At 39.8% G+C, this 14,094-nt stretch overlaps 1 long non-coding RNA gene across 1 annotated transcript; it reads right to left on the bottom strand.

The window, feature by feature from the left end:
- Positions 1 to 7,350: 7,350 nt before the first annotated feature.
- On the bottom strand, positions 7,351 to 13,104 carry LOC104601880 (uncharacterized). The gene is made up of 2 exons (XR_735988.3): positions 12,811 to 13,104; positions 7,351 to 7,995 (listed from the first exon to the last, which is right to left on the bottom strand). It is a non-coding gene; the product is annotated as an uncharacterized LOC104601880 (long non-coding RNA).
- Positions 13,105 to 14,094: the final 990 nt, after the last annotated feature.

Raw genomic sequence — 14,094 nt, 5'->3', positions numbered from 1 at the left:
TTTGACCACAATATTAAAAACCAATGTTCGAACAATACATTGGAATTACATTTCCTCTTGGTAAATAAGTAATTTTATCTCATAAATTAAATAATAAAAAAATAAAAATATAGAATTTTATAAAAAAAATTGAACATGCATTAATATTGTATATTCTTCATATTAAACAAAAATATGTTTGAAAAAATGAGAATTACTGTTATTAAAGATAGAAATGGCTAAAGTACAAAAAAAATGAATTAATGTCTTAATCATAGTCCATTTTCCTAGTTAAATAGGTTAATGTTTCAACTAGTAAGGTTCTTTGCTTATTGATTATTATCATCATCATCATTTGGTATTGTCACGTATAAAAAAATGCAAAAATAAGAATTACTTTTATTGATGATGAAAATGTAAAACATGATTTAAAATCAACCAAAAAAGAAAAAATTGTTTCTCCATCCAAGTGGTGGTTTAGTGGTTCAACTATCCATGTCAAATGGATCAACACATGATGTTATTATTAAATAATAAGATACATAAAATTCTAGAAAATGTAAATAATTTTGGGTACATTCTACAATATTATATACTCATCATATAAAAAAAAAGTGTGATTAATGAGAATTATTTTTCTTAATGATAGAACTGGGATAAAAATTAGGATAAAAAATAAGGAGCACTAATGTCTAACACATGACCCCACTAACCATTTCAAATAATTCAATGATTTAATTAACTAGGTCATTGTAGGCAAGTGGTTTGATAGGGATGCAAATAGATCGGATCGAATTTGAATTAGGGTATATTTGAATTTGATTCGATCCGAAGATCTGATCAAATCTCATAAATATTGATTCAAATCTGAATCCGATTAATATGTTGGATATCCAAATCTGATACGACCCTATTTAATTAAAAAATAATAATAAATTATTAAAAGGGAAAAAATTATATAGTTGAAATAAAGAAAAAACAAAAAATATAAGTATTTTTTCAACTGCCTTAAGTTAGTAAAGATAGAAATGGCTAAAATGCAAAGAAAAAAGAATTAATGCCTTAATCAAAGTCCATTTTCCTGGTTAAATAGGTTAAATGGTTCAACCAATAAGGTCATTTGGTTGCTGACTATTATCATCATAATCATTTGATATTGCCATGTGCAATGCATATACACTTTTACTAGTGCAAGTAAAACAAGCAAATATAGAGAAGACGACATTTACATAGTTTGGTAACATGGACCAACATCCAGGGGTGAGGTGAGCCCCCTATGAAATTCATCATTTATCTTAAGGGGATTCTTTTTTTGGATTGTGAGAGGGGGAGAGTTGGTCAACGGGATTTTGGTTCCCATTTACAAAGAAACCCTTGTTATTTTTTTAGATTTATGTGAGGACTAGGGAAACTTTATTTTCCTAGGTATCGCTTACCCACCCGAGAGAAAAGTTGTCAACACTTGAATGGGACAAAAATGTTTCTTTTAATAATGGATTTTTATGGCTAAAATGACCATTACCTTATTTACCTAGGAAATAAAAGAACATGGGTAAGTAATTTACAAAAAAGAAGAGTCTTAAGTTCTTAACCGGTAAAACAACCCTAATTTCCTCCCAATTTCTTAAGAATTTACTCATTTGTCTCCCCAAATGCACATAGTATACCCTTGGAGTACAAGATAGGGCAAGTTTCTTAAACTATCCTTATGGTTTAGTTAATTGACTACCTTTACTATTTAACTATTGTCTTGACTGGTAAAACAACCTTAATTTCCTTCCAGTTTTGGAAGAATTTACCCACTTGTCTCCCCAAATGCACATAGTATACCATTGGAATACAAGATAGGGCAAATTTCTTAAACTATCCTTATGATTTAGCTAATTGACTAATTGTATCCTTATTGTTTAACTATTGTCTTGTACCATCCTTTTTTCTAACAAATTGTTATTGTCCATAAATTCTAATAGAAAGGATGAAATGTCAGTTTTACCGTTGTTGCCATCACCAAGTCCCAAACCCACCTCACTATTCCGCAAATCATGGCTGCCAGCATATCCACTACTTCCGTTCTCTTCCTCCTCGACGCCACAAGCCTTGTAGTGTGTTCAATTGAATGAGAGGGAGAAGGCATGCATATTTATTTTCTAAAATAAGGATAACAGAGAGAGGAACGGAGAAGGAGAAGTTTCTAGGTGTTTTCTATTGTGAATAATAATACAGCCTAGGCACCAAGATCCCAGAAAGCACACCGCAAATAGAAATAGAAAAAACTGAGCTCAGCCACGCCAGTCTGGCCACCACCATAGAAACCCAAAAGGCCAACAACCGCTTCTATTAAACAAGCACAAACGGTGAGGACACTGTCTTGGTTGGCCTCTGAACATGCCCCAACCAAAACCAGAAACTTCAAAAACAAAAAAAATGGCTCTGCCTCTTATTCCATAAATGTAAAGGGCTTTGTCCCCAAACACAAAGAAAGTGTCACGATACACAACGAGTTAAGGAATAAGGAAGCTGACAATCTGCTAAACCTTCTAGTTCTAGTCGGAGTTAGACACACGAAAAGGGGATCAGTTGTCCTAGTCCTAGGAGATTTGTTTTGATTGAGTTCAGCCAAGCCAACTAACTACACACCACCCACTCACCGAGTTGCTAAGTGTGGCTTGTTGCTAACTTGCTTTTGTTTCAAAAAAGAAACTGATGAGGGCAGATTTGGCCCTCCACTGACATCATGACACTTGAAATATTAGAACAACTGGACTACATCCCAGCATCACCTATGCAACAACTTTCCTTAGCCAAAATGGGGTCCCAGCTGGCGACCTGCCTCTGCCACCGACTTGGTGATCTACTTCTACTGCCAACCTGGCGACCTGCCTCTACTGCCGACTTGGCGACCTACTTTTGCCACCGACCTGGCGACCTGCCTCTGTCACCAACCTGGCGACCTACCTTTCTACAAGCTTGCCAATTGTCTCCGAACATTTTGGGATCACGCCACGTAACCGTAGGCCTTATCCTCATCCCACTTGAATCAGAGGGAAACGGTAAGCCTTATTAACTGGCACGCTATCCTCCTTCCAAAGCGAAACAGATCTCTACGTCGTGGGTCAAGGATTCCGGGAGCGTTTCGAGACCCACGGCAGCCCAACTATATAAGGGCATTAGACCTTGAGACGTAGGTAGATGCGCAAATGTTAGTTATCACAGCTCTCCAGCTCTCTCACATTTTGCTATCTTAAAATCTCCGATTCGCTAACTTAAGCATCGGAGTGCCCACCCTCGGGTAAAGCAACCCGGGTACTCTGACACTTTTTCCTTGTAAGTCGCATCAGAGCCACCTCTCCAACTCGTCACTATTCAGCTAGGCATCAGAGCCACCTCTCCAGCTCGTCACCATTCAACTAGGCATCAGAGACACCTCTCCAACTAGTCACCATTCAGCTAGGCATCAGAGCCACCTCTCCAGCTCGTCACCATTCAACTAAGCATCAGAACCACCTCTCTAGCTCGTCACTACTCAGTTAGGCATCAAAATCACTTCTCCAACTCGTCACCATTCAGCTAGGCATCAAAGTCACCTCTCCAGCTCGTCACCACTCAGTTAGGCATCAGAGCCACCTCTCCAGCTCGTCACCATTCAGTTAGACATCAAAGCCACTTCTCCAACTCATCACCATTCAGCTAGGCATCAGAGCCACCTCTCTAGCTCATCACCACTTAGTTAGGCATCAAAGCCACCTCTCCAGCTCGTCACCATTCAGCTAGGCATCAGAGCCACCTTTCCAGCTTGTCACCATTTAACTAGGCATCCTAGCCACCTTTCTAGCTCGTTACCACTCAATTAAGCTTCAAAGCCACCTCTCCAGCTCGTCATTACTTAGTTAGGTATCAAAACCACTTTTCCAACTCGTCACCATTCAGCTAGGCATCAGAGCCACCTCTCCAGCTCGTCACCATTCGGTTAGGCGTCCAAGCCACCTTCTAGGTAGGAACCATTCAGCTAGGCATCCAAGCCACCTTCCAGGTAGGGATTATTCAGCCAAGCATCTAAGTCACTAGCCAGTTAGGAGCTGCCAAAATGCGCATTCATCAATTGGCGCCGTTTGTGGGAAGCACTACAAAAGGCTATGTTCTCACCCAATTCTTTGAGCCTCAAGTAATAACATCTCCAAGCAACAACAACAGCGCTTGATCGAAAGAACCCCCTAAGGGGGCAAAAACAAAATGATTAGCCCAAATGAGTTCTCGCAGTCTTGCCCAGACAAAATCTCCCTAACTGTGAGGCCACCCCCATATGTCGAGTTCTACGTGCTCTCTGCGAGAGTTGGCGGCCAACAGAATGTGAGGCCACCCCATAGGTCGCGAGCCCTCTGTTTAATGAGGGCAATTGATGAGGGCAGATTTGGCCCTCCACTAACATCATGACGCATGGCATATCAGAACAGTTGGACTACATCCCAGCATCACCTAGGCGACAACTTGCCTTAGCCAAAATGGGGTCCAAGTTGGCGACCTGCCTCTGCCGCCGACCTGGTGACCTACTTCTGCTGCCAACCTGGCAACCTACCTCTACTATCGACCTGGTGACCTACTTCTGCCGCCGACCTAGAGACATGCCTTTGCCGTCGACCTGGCGATCTACTTCTATCGTCGACCTAGCGACCTACCTTTGCCGCCGACCTGGCGACCTAGCAATCTGCCTGTCGCCAACTTGGCGACCTACCTTTCTAGAAGCTTTCCAGTTGTCTCCAAACCTTTCGGGATCACGCCGCGTAACCGTAGGCCTTATCCTCATCCCGCTCGAATCGAAGGGAAGCAATAAGCCTTATTAACTGGCACACTATCCTCCTTCCAAAGCGGAACGGACCTCTACGTCGTGGGTCGATTCCAGGAGCGTTTTGCAAGACCCACGGCAACCCCACTATATAAGGGCATCAGCCCCTGAGACCCAGGTAGATGCGTAATTTTTAGTTCTCGCAGCTCTCTAACTCTCTCACATTTTGCTATCTTAAAATCTCTGATTCGCTAACTTAAGCATCGGAGTGCCCACCTCGGGTAAAGCAACCCGGGCACTCTGACATTGTTTCCTTGTAGGTCGCATCAGAGCCACTTTTCAGCTCGTCACCATTCAGCTAGGCATCAGAGCCACCTCTCCAGCTCGTCACCATTCAGTTAGGCATCAGAGCCACCTCTCCAGCTCGTCACCATTCAACTAGGCATCAGAGCCACCTCTCCAGCTCGTCACCATTCAACTAGGCATCAGAGCCACCTCTCCAGCTCATCACCACTCAATTAGGCATCAAAGCCACTTCTCCAGCTCGTCACCATTCAGCTAGGCATCAGAGCCACCTCTCCAGCTCGTCACCTATCAGTTAGGAATCAAAGCCACTTCTCCAGCTTGTCACCATTTAGCTAGGCATCAGAGCCACCTCTCCAGCTTGTCATCACTCAGTTAGGCATCAAAGCCACCTCTCCATCTCGTCACCATTCAGATAGGCATCAGAGTCACGTCTCCAATTTGTCACCATTTAGCTAGGCATCCTAGCTACCTTTCCAGCTCGTTACCTCTCAATTAGGCATCAAAGCCACCTCTCCAGCTCGTCACCACTCAGTTACGCATCAAATACACATCTCTAGCTCGTCACCATTCAGCTAGGCATCAGAGCCACCTCTCCAGCTCGTCACCATTCAGTTAGACGTCTAAACTACCTTCCAGATAGGAACCATTCAGCTAGGTGTCCAAGCCACCTTCCAGGTAGGGATTATTCAACCAAGCATCTGAATCACTAGCCAACTGGGAGCTGCCAAAATGCACATCATCAGAAACTATCATGCCTATTTTCTCTTAGTTTAGGCTTTTAACCACCCTTGCCCAACTTACTTCTATAACATAAATTTCAAAGATCGGGGAAGGAAAGGGATCCAAAAAGCAACAACTGCCATTTTTCTGCAACAATGGGTATTTCTCATGATTCCATGCACAAGAGATGAGACAAAGGAGGCAAAAAGAAGGCTTGAGGAAGAAGCTAAAGCATGAGCTCGGGCAACAACTGGCGAAGATGAAGCAACCGAGTAACAAGACAGTTCGAAGGGTTAGGGTTCAAGGAGGCAACATGAAGTGGCACATGCTTAGAGACCTCCAATTTTGGAGAAATTCTCGAAATCTCTCAGCTTGTCAATGTTGGGAGTCCCATCTATCGAAGTGGATCAAAGCACCTTTGTTCTATGTTGGTCATCCATGGAGTACATCCGGATTCAATGATGATCGAAGCACCTCTGTTCGTTCTATCCCTCTCCAACCACCGGCAATAAGAAGCCTCTCCCTTCTCCCATACTCTCTCTAGTTCCCATTCTCTCCCCCTTTTCTTCTTCCCTCTTCCCCAGGTTGTCCCTCCTCTCTGTCTCCTTCTTTCCATCGTTCAGGCCACATGCCAACAAACTTAGCATGATAGTGAGCAGCGGCAGCAATGGCATGCATGAGCCCACCAACCCGTCATTCGGTTTGCCCCTACTGAAAGGAAAGATGGTGAAGAAGGGAGGATAAGGATAGAATTAGTCAATTGCCAAAAACAAAAAGAATAGTTTAAGATAATGGTTAAACAATAAAGGTATAATTTGTCAATTAGCTAAACAGTAAGGACAGTTTAAGAAATTTGCCCTACAAGATATCTATACAAACTCAATGGTACATGCTAGTCGTATACGCCTACTGCCACGCCCCAAGGGGTTGATAGCAGAAGGAACCTGATAAAGGGATTTACATTTCTTAATCTTCAACTTCGGGAGGTTTATAAAAATCAACATTCAAATCATGCTATCGTATAGCAATAACACGACTTTTGAGTAGTTCAAATTCCTTGGCCTACTCTTAACCATTTCTTTTTGTTGCCTGGCAGTGGCAAATAAAAAGTTGCCATTTATATTATATGTGGATTCAGGAATGCCCACAAACACCATCACGAATATAAAACACGAGCATTTGCATTTACCCTGCCTAAACCAGCCTTGTGGGGATATTTGACAGAAACAAACAGGAACATGCCTTAAATGCACAAGTACCAGCTTTGCAGATCATGCTTGGAAACAGTATTCCAGTACTCCACATGACAGAAAACCCTATTAGTGTAGGCTATATACACCTGACATTAAAGAGCAAAACTTAAAATTTTTATGCAAGTATCATGGCCTAGCCCCAATCCCTCAGCAGCAAGTGAATTTATGAGGCTGACATAGCGTGGGGGAACATTTTGAAACCATAAAGATTCAAATCCACGTGTTCATAGTTTGCACTGATTTTAAAAGGAAGGTTTCATGTTGTGGGCCGAACTCGTGGAATAATGCCATAACTCATCTTTTTGCTCCATCTTCTGTTCAAACTGTGCAGTTGATTTCATCTAATTAGGGGGGGAAGTGCACCTAGTAACTCATTTTATAAGAGACATTTGAGTGTAGTATCCATTTACCAAGCCTGGGTGAAATTTACAATCCAACAGAAAAAAACATTTAAGTTGGTAGACATTTTAGCTAAGCCCCAGTGTGTGGTGTTTCAATGAGGAGTCCCCTGGCAGATTCTCGCAGCTTTCGTGTCTACACAGTGAAGACTGAACAATAAGATCAGACCACCACTCCAAAAGGAAGGCCCATTACTGTCATGGCTGACTAAGACCATTCCTCCAACCTCCTGGGTGCTAAGGTACAATCAACAAGTAAAAAAAAAGGAAACAGTAATCTTATGTTCACAGAAGTTGTTAGGCTGGAAAACATGGGGATCTCCATAATGGGGTTACTAGCGGAAATCATCACATAGAAAGAGGTAGCAACATTCTTCTCTCCTTTTTCCTTCTAAGCGAACTTCTATGTCTAGAAATTCTCAGGGATATGGGAAGAAGGATACCAAGGAATATAACAATAACTGCAAGATGGAAGTGTCTGAAGTAAAGTGTCACATAGGACGACACTACAAGAAGACTGAACAGTACAGCAAAGAAGTAAGCCACAATTTCATCGGTCCTGCATGAAATCAACACAAATTCTTACATCAATGGAGAAAAGTTATAGCTTTTCTTGAACTTCAGGAAAAATAAGACTGATAATATATGCACAAACAATCAAAAAGGATTGAAAACATGGAGTGCAAAAAAAAGTGCCATGTCCAGTTGCATAAAGTGAGAAGAAGATATTGACAGGGCAACTAAGGGAGTATAAGAATGGGGAACTTCATGAGTTGAAGGATGATCCAAATAAGTTTCAAATGTGTAGGTGGCATTTTAGAATTAATTACATCTGCCACTGAATATGTTTATAAGATAAATTGATCCTGAGAGAAGCAAGAACCGTAAACAGACACAAGAACAAAGAATAAAGACATTCTAAGATGAGATCGAACAAATGGGGAAAATATGCTGCTGTACAATCTGAAATTGTGAGGTAGCCCAAAAGCTGCAAACTTCTTCACCAATCATCGCATGATGAGATCTACCCAATTTGCATCTAGGTTTTTAGCTTACCTATAGTTCAATTACCATTTGAGACTCTTTTCCTTCCACCACAAAAGAAACACATCTGGCATCCACTCCCCAAACCCAGTCTTAGAGGGCATGATTAATTGGTTTCAGCTTCTTCAAATTCAAGGGTTTCACTATTAAATTTCCAGGATGCTTACACTCAAGCTGCTTCAATTGATGTTAATATGCCCTTGATGCAACAAGCATGGTCATCATTATAGTCACGGTGCAGGTGTTGCACTGTTTTTTGGTAGGGGAGGAAAGAGAATGGAGTCAGAGCAGTTGCATAGTTTTCAAGGCACCAAGGTGAGGTTGGGTGTCAAGGGGGTGCCTTGTCGCCTAGGCAATGGATTTTTTTTATATAGAAAACATAGATCCTAGGGTAGTTCCCTAGGTACCATATCCATATTTCCTTAATAATTATTCATAATTTTCATAAGAAAAGTATAGAGTTCATGTTAAAGTATAGAAAGTCAACATACTCATGAGAAGAGAAGCGTGAACACAATCTTTTCTTCAATCTCTAAGGGTCATCAAGTGGCTCATGATGGGCCATCTATTGGACTTTTACAGATCCATATGACATCAGCTGATCAGCCCAAATATCACAGGTGTGCAAATTGCACCAGCAAGCCCAAACCCCCAATAAGTTGTTGAGTTTAGCCCAAAACCCTCAAAATCAGGCCCATTCCAGCAGGCTCATGAAATTGATTTCTTACTCAAAATGGACCACAGGTGATAGGAAGAAGGTTCTCTACAATCAAATATTTGATTAGATTCTCAAAACAATATAGATAATGAAAAATTTTTCAAGATTTACTAAGGTAGCATTTGGAAATCTGAAGTCTGATATCTTTGAAGTCTAAATAGATTTTTTTTTTTTGTATTTTGGTTTATTGGAGTAATTTTTTTGGTTTATCCTCAATGACCATGTGTAGGAGCAGTATTCATGTCATTGCAAAAGTTTTAAAAGGTTAATAGAGTAAAGAAAGCAGTTCCATGAACAACAAATAATAAGTGGTGCTTGCTTCAATCACTTATTACACTTAGATAATTTTCACTGTACCCTGTATTTCTCCAGACTAGGGTGGAATTGGAATTGAGAGATGAATATAGGAGTCAAAATTTAGCAAGTTTACAGATTCTACTCTTTGGGCTCTTTTGCGGAGATGGATATGGAAACAAGTAGATTTCAAGCCTTCAACCCTGCATTATTGGCAGATTCGGAATTTTCTGGAAGGGACTAATCACTTGAATTCCACAGAATTAATTCAGAATCAACAACAACCTAAGTAAAGGCCACACCTCAGAAAGCCTAGGTCCATGGATGACTCAGAGGTCAGAGTTACTGCCAACTTATAAAGCTTATACAAAAATCTTTTAGAAGAACATCATAACTCAAAGAAATATCCAAATTTGATGTGAGAATAAACAAAACAGGGGGAATATCTCTTCAAAAACTAGCTGAAATGTAATAGAATTTAATGGAAGCTAAAAGTACAACCAGTGATGGCTTATTCAGATATTGAAATTAATCAACAATGTTCTGGAACTCAAAGGATCTAGATCTCTCAAGCTGTAGAGGTTTAATAGGACTGAAAAATTAAAATGAGCAGAAGTGTCCATAAATATCTTCCCACAATGGGTTGATGAAGCCCCTAGTTCTACTTCTAAAACATGGGAAAGCAATGATTCAGTTGGATAGGATTGCACAAATGAACCACAATCAGGGAGGATTTTGTAAAAGTCAAATTTGCCTACTATTGCCACCAGTAAAATGCTGTTTAACCACAAAAAAGAGGCCTTACCAAGAAAGCCTATAATCAATGTTTGGTGAAAAATCAGGAGAGCCCAAACTTGCCATTCTTCAACCATAAAAATGGCTTACTGTTGAAGCTTCTTTTAGTAGCTTCTTCAAAGCTCAGCAGAAGCAACTCAAACAAAGCTTGAGCCCTCCCAAACAGGCCCTATGTTCCATTTTAAAGATAATAACTTTACCTTCATTTAAAACAAGCTAGAAGGTTTTCCTTTTTTCCTTTGTGTGTGTGCATGCATGGAGAGTAAACTAACCACAAGGTGAAGATCCTACATGAAATTCTATTATAAAACTACTGCTCTCTTTTATATTTTGCATGTCTAAGTCCCACTTCCTCCCCAGCTTGACATTATGCAACAAAGTGATCTTTCTTAATCAGCAACAAACTGGTCTTCCTCAACCAAACTTTGTATATGTTTAGTGGATAGTGGAAATGGACCTTACAGTATACTTCTAGGTATTTGTATGTGATGTAGACATTGAAGAAGAAGAAAACCATGGAGAATATTTGCAATGCTAGTTTCATAATTTTTTGGAATCTTATGAATGTTAATGATTTTTTGGTGTAGTTGTCTAAACTAAAATTGCCCTAGGAGTGTCTTTGATTAGTCTAGACAGTAAAAATAGGTTAAAAAGTACCATTAGCGAATTTTTAGATTTTAAATAAAGTGAAGTTGAGATATCAATACTATTTAAGTATTTACGCCCATTAAGATAGATAAAAAAATTGCATGTTTCAGTTTATTCTGGCATCTCTGAAAAGATTTTTCAAGTGCCTATCTAAAGAGCAATATCTTGGCAATTCAATGTAAGTTGGGAAAGTAATGAAACATTATATTGGTAAGACATCAGTTAGTGATCATCATAGTCAAAATTTGGTAAGAAGTACTTAGTTATTTAAAAACATAAGTATCTAAAGAGACCAATATCTTATGAGAATTCAATGTAATCCGGGAAAGTAATGACGATTATACCGGCAAAAAATTAGTTGGTGACTATTATAGTCAAATTAGATAATTAAGTACTTGGTTGTTTAAGAATATAAGCAAATTTCTTGTCAGTGCCTGCCCAACCTTATTGTCTACATCTATAAAAGGCCCATAGTAGAATTTAGAATTGAAAATTGGAGTGAAATTACTTCTTATAGAAACCAAATTGATACATGTCTGTCTCTTTCCTCTCTATTTTTTCTGTTACTTCTATGCATATTATTGTTTTATGATCTCTTAATTATTAGTAGTTGTCCTTCATAATACAACTTGCAAATCTCTAGTTCTTCACATATCTTCTCTCTCTCTTTTTTTATCAATACATATCTTCTCTCTTCCTTGTTTCTTCTTTTTTCTATTGTCACAATGTGAAAGGTAGCACTCTAGGTTTCTTGAAATTATACATTTTGTTTGTATATTCCATTTGAGGTTCTACAGTGTGCTATTATAAAAGAATGTCCCCCTTTCTCCCATTCTAATCCTTTTATTCTCTTCATAAACCTTACCATAACCACCTATAAATTATTCTTTAGAAACTCTTTAGCCTTTATCCCTTCAGAAAACCCATACTCTGCTCCTATTCATGAATTACATGCTGAAATTTTTGGATCCATTATCCACTCTATATTTGTGGGCTTGAGACTAAGATGTAATTCAACTCCATAGAGATAAAGGAAAACCTTCATTATTTGGACGACACACTTTTCTTTTAGAAGATAGATCCCACCTAAGTCAGAAAACTCTCGGTATTCTTTACATGATTAATGCATACTTGTTCATGGGTTAGTTTATTGTGCATTATGATATGATTCATGGAGTAAGCATCAAACAGTTACAATCTTTTCTAAAAGACTGCAGATTTAAATGTTTTACGGCTACAGAAACACTGAAGACGATAACTAGAAGGAAAAAAACACTGAAGAAGATGAAGAGACTTCAGCAATGTTAAATTATTCTCCTGGAGTACATAAGGAAAATCCATTAATTAGTATTTTTAAGTTAATTTTATAGGTTATTAAGTGGGATTCTTATTTGTCCTTATTGTCAAAAGCATTAGAAGAAAAGGTTAACCACCACGAGCTTTTCGTGTTTCCCTTCATGGATAAGTCGGGATCCAAGTCACAATTTTGCGATAGAGGTGCATTTTATCAGCCGATCTACTGGCGCAAGCCATTCAAATTCTTATGATTACCGCCAGATTCCTCAAAGGCAGAAACTGGATTATTGAATTTGAATCCAGTAGCTATCATTAATTCATTCTAAACTACAACTTACCATCGCCTGTGCTATAATTAATTAAATATCTATATATGTCACAATAGAAACTTAACTTCATACCCTCCACATTTTACCGGTGCCCGTTAATCTATAATGATCCATAAAGCATCTAGACAAACTTCTGATCAGGAGAACAAATTGGTAAAATCAAATTTCGAGCACGAAATCTAGCATGATGGTCTTAATAAAAAAAAATCGATAAAGTGCACATTTATTCGAGAAAATAGGAGAAAAGTACCTGGTTGTGATTTGATGTTTTGGAGAGAATATTACAAGGGCCGCACGCTTTTGCTGTGACCGAAGGTTATAATCTCTGAGTTGCTCGACGAGCTTAGCACGAGTAATCATTTCTCAGATCGGAGCTTTTCTCCGACCTTCGAGCAGAAGAAATAATCCACAATTTCAGAATAACTTACTCCGAACAAATCTCCGAAGAAAGTCAGAAGTCCGTGATCCTTGAAAGAGATGATATCCCGATAAGATTTCTCAAGTCGATCTTATTGGAAAACATGTTCCCGAATCGAACGAGAACGATAGTTATCGACGAATCACGCCCAACGCGGAATTAATTTTTTTTGACGAATCGAATACTTAGATTTGGAGATCGAACGAGTTGAAGTTTCCGCAGTAAACAGAAACACCGTGTTGTCGAGAACGGGTGAGTTGGAAACGTTGGCTTCTCCTTTTAGGCTTTAGCAGAACTCTTCTACTAATTTGCGCCTTTAGTGTGGAGGCACCCGAACCGAACCAGCGAATAATGCAAAGCTACCAAGAGAACCGGGTTCACGACCACTAGATTCGTTCGTTATATACGAGGGATATGGTTGTAATATTAATACTCTAGTGAGGATTATCTTGTCCATTGAAATTTGTAATCTGCATATTCCAGACTCCAGATTGCGGAAAGCGACTGTTCTTTTCATAAGCCCTATTGTTTAGAAATGATGTTGCGCAATCTGACTCTTCCCTATTGGAGGTGATCTGGCTTTCAATAGATGGCGAACTAGGTCGATCTGCAAAAGGTGAATCAGAGAACCCGGGGTTATTTATTCGATGAGGTTGCTTCGATGTTTAAGTCAGTACTTGGTTGCGAGATAAACGCTTTTGAATGCAGAGAGCTAGAGAGCAGAAAAATTACGCGTACCTTGCACCCCCAGGGGGTGGAGCCTTTATATAATAAAATCCTTGTGGGTTTCGCGGAGTGGTTCCGGGATCCTCATCACGATGAGATCCGTTTCCGTGTTAATTGGGGGATAACGCTGCCAACTGATAAGGTTCATCACTTTCGCTCGAATCGGACGGAGAGATAATGCTAGTTATTATGCGGCGTGATCCCGTGGAGTTCGGGAACCGTCATAGGGATTTTTGATATCACCACGTAGTGGCAGATCGGTATCCCCGAGCTAACGTATTTAAGTCTCGAACTGGATTGAGTACCGAGGTGACTTGGCATCGAGGTGTGCTTGTTGCGATTTGGTGCCGAAGCGATCTCATTTTGAGGTAACCTTGTCTCGAGGTAACT

The sequence above is a fragment of the Nelumbo nucifera genome, chromosome 1 (genome assembly GCF_055504915.1).
Source record: "Nelumbo nucifera cultivar China Antique chromosome 1, China Antique-T2T, whole genome shotgun sequence".
NCBI classification, from domain to species: domain Eukaryota; kingdom Viridiplantae; phylum Streptophyta; class Magnoliopsida; order Proteales; family Nelumbonaceae; genus Nelumbo; species Nelumbo nucifera.
Note: the sequence above shows the minus strand (reverse complement) of the source record. Positions and strands in the feature narration are given on the sequence as shown.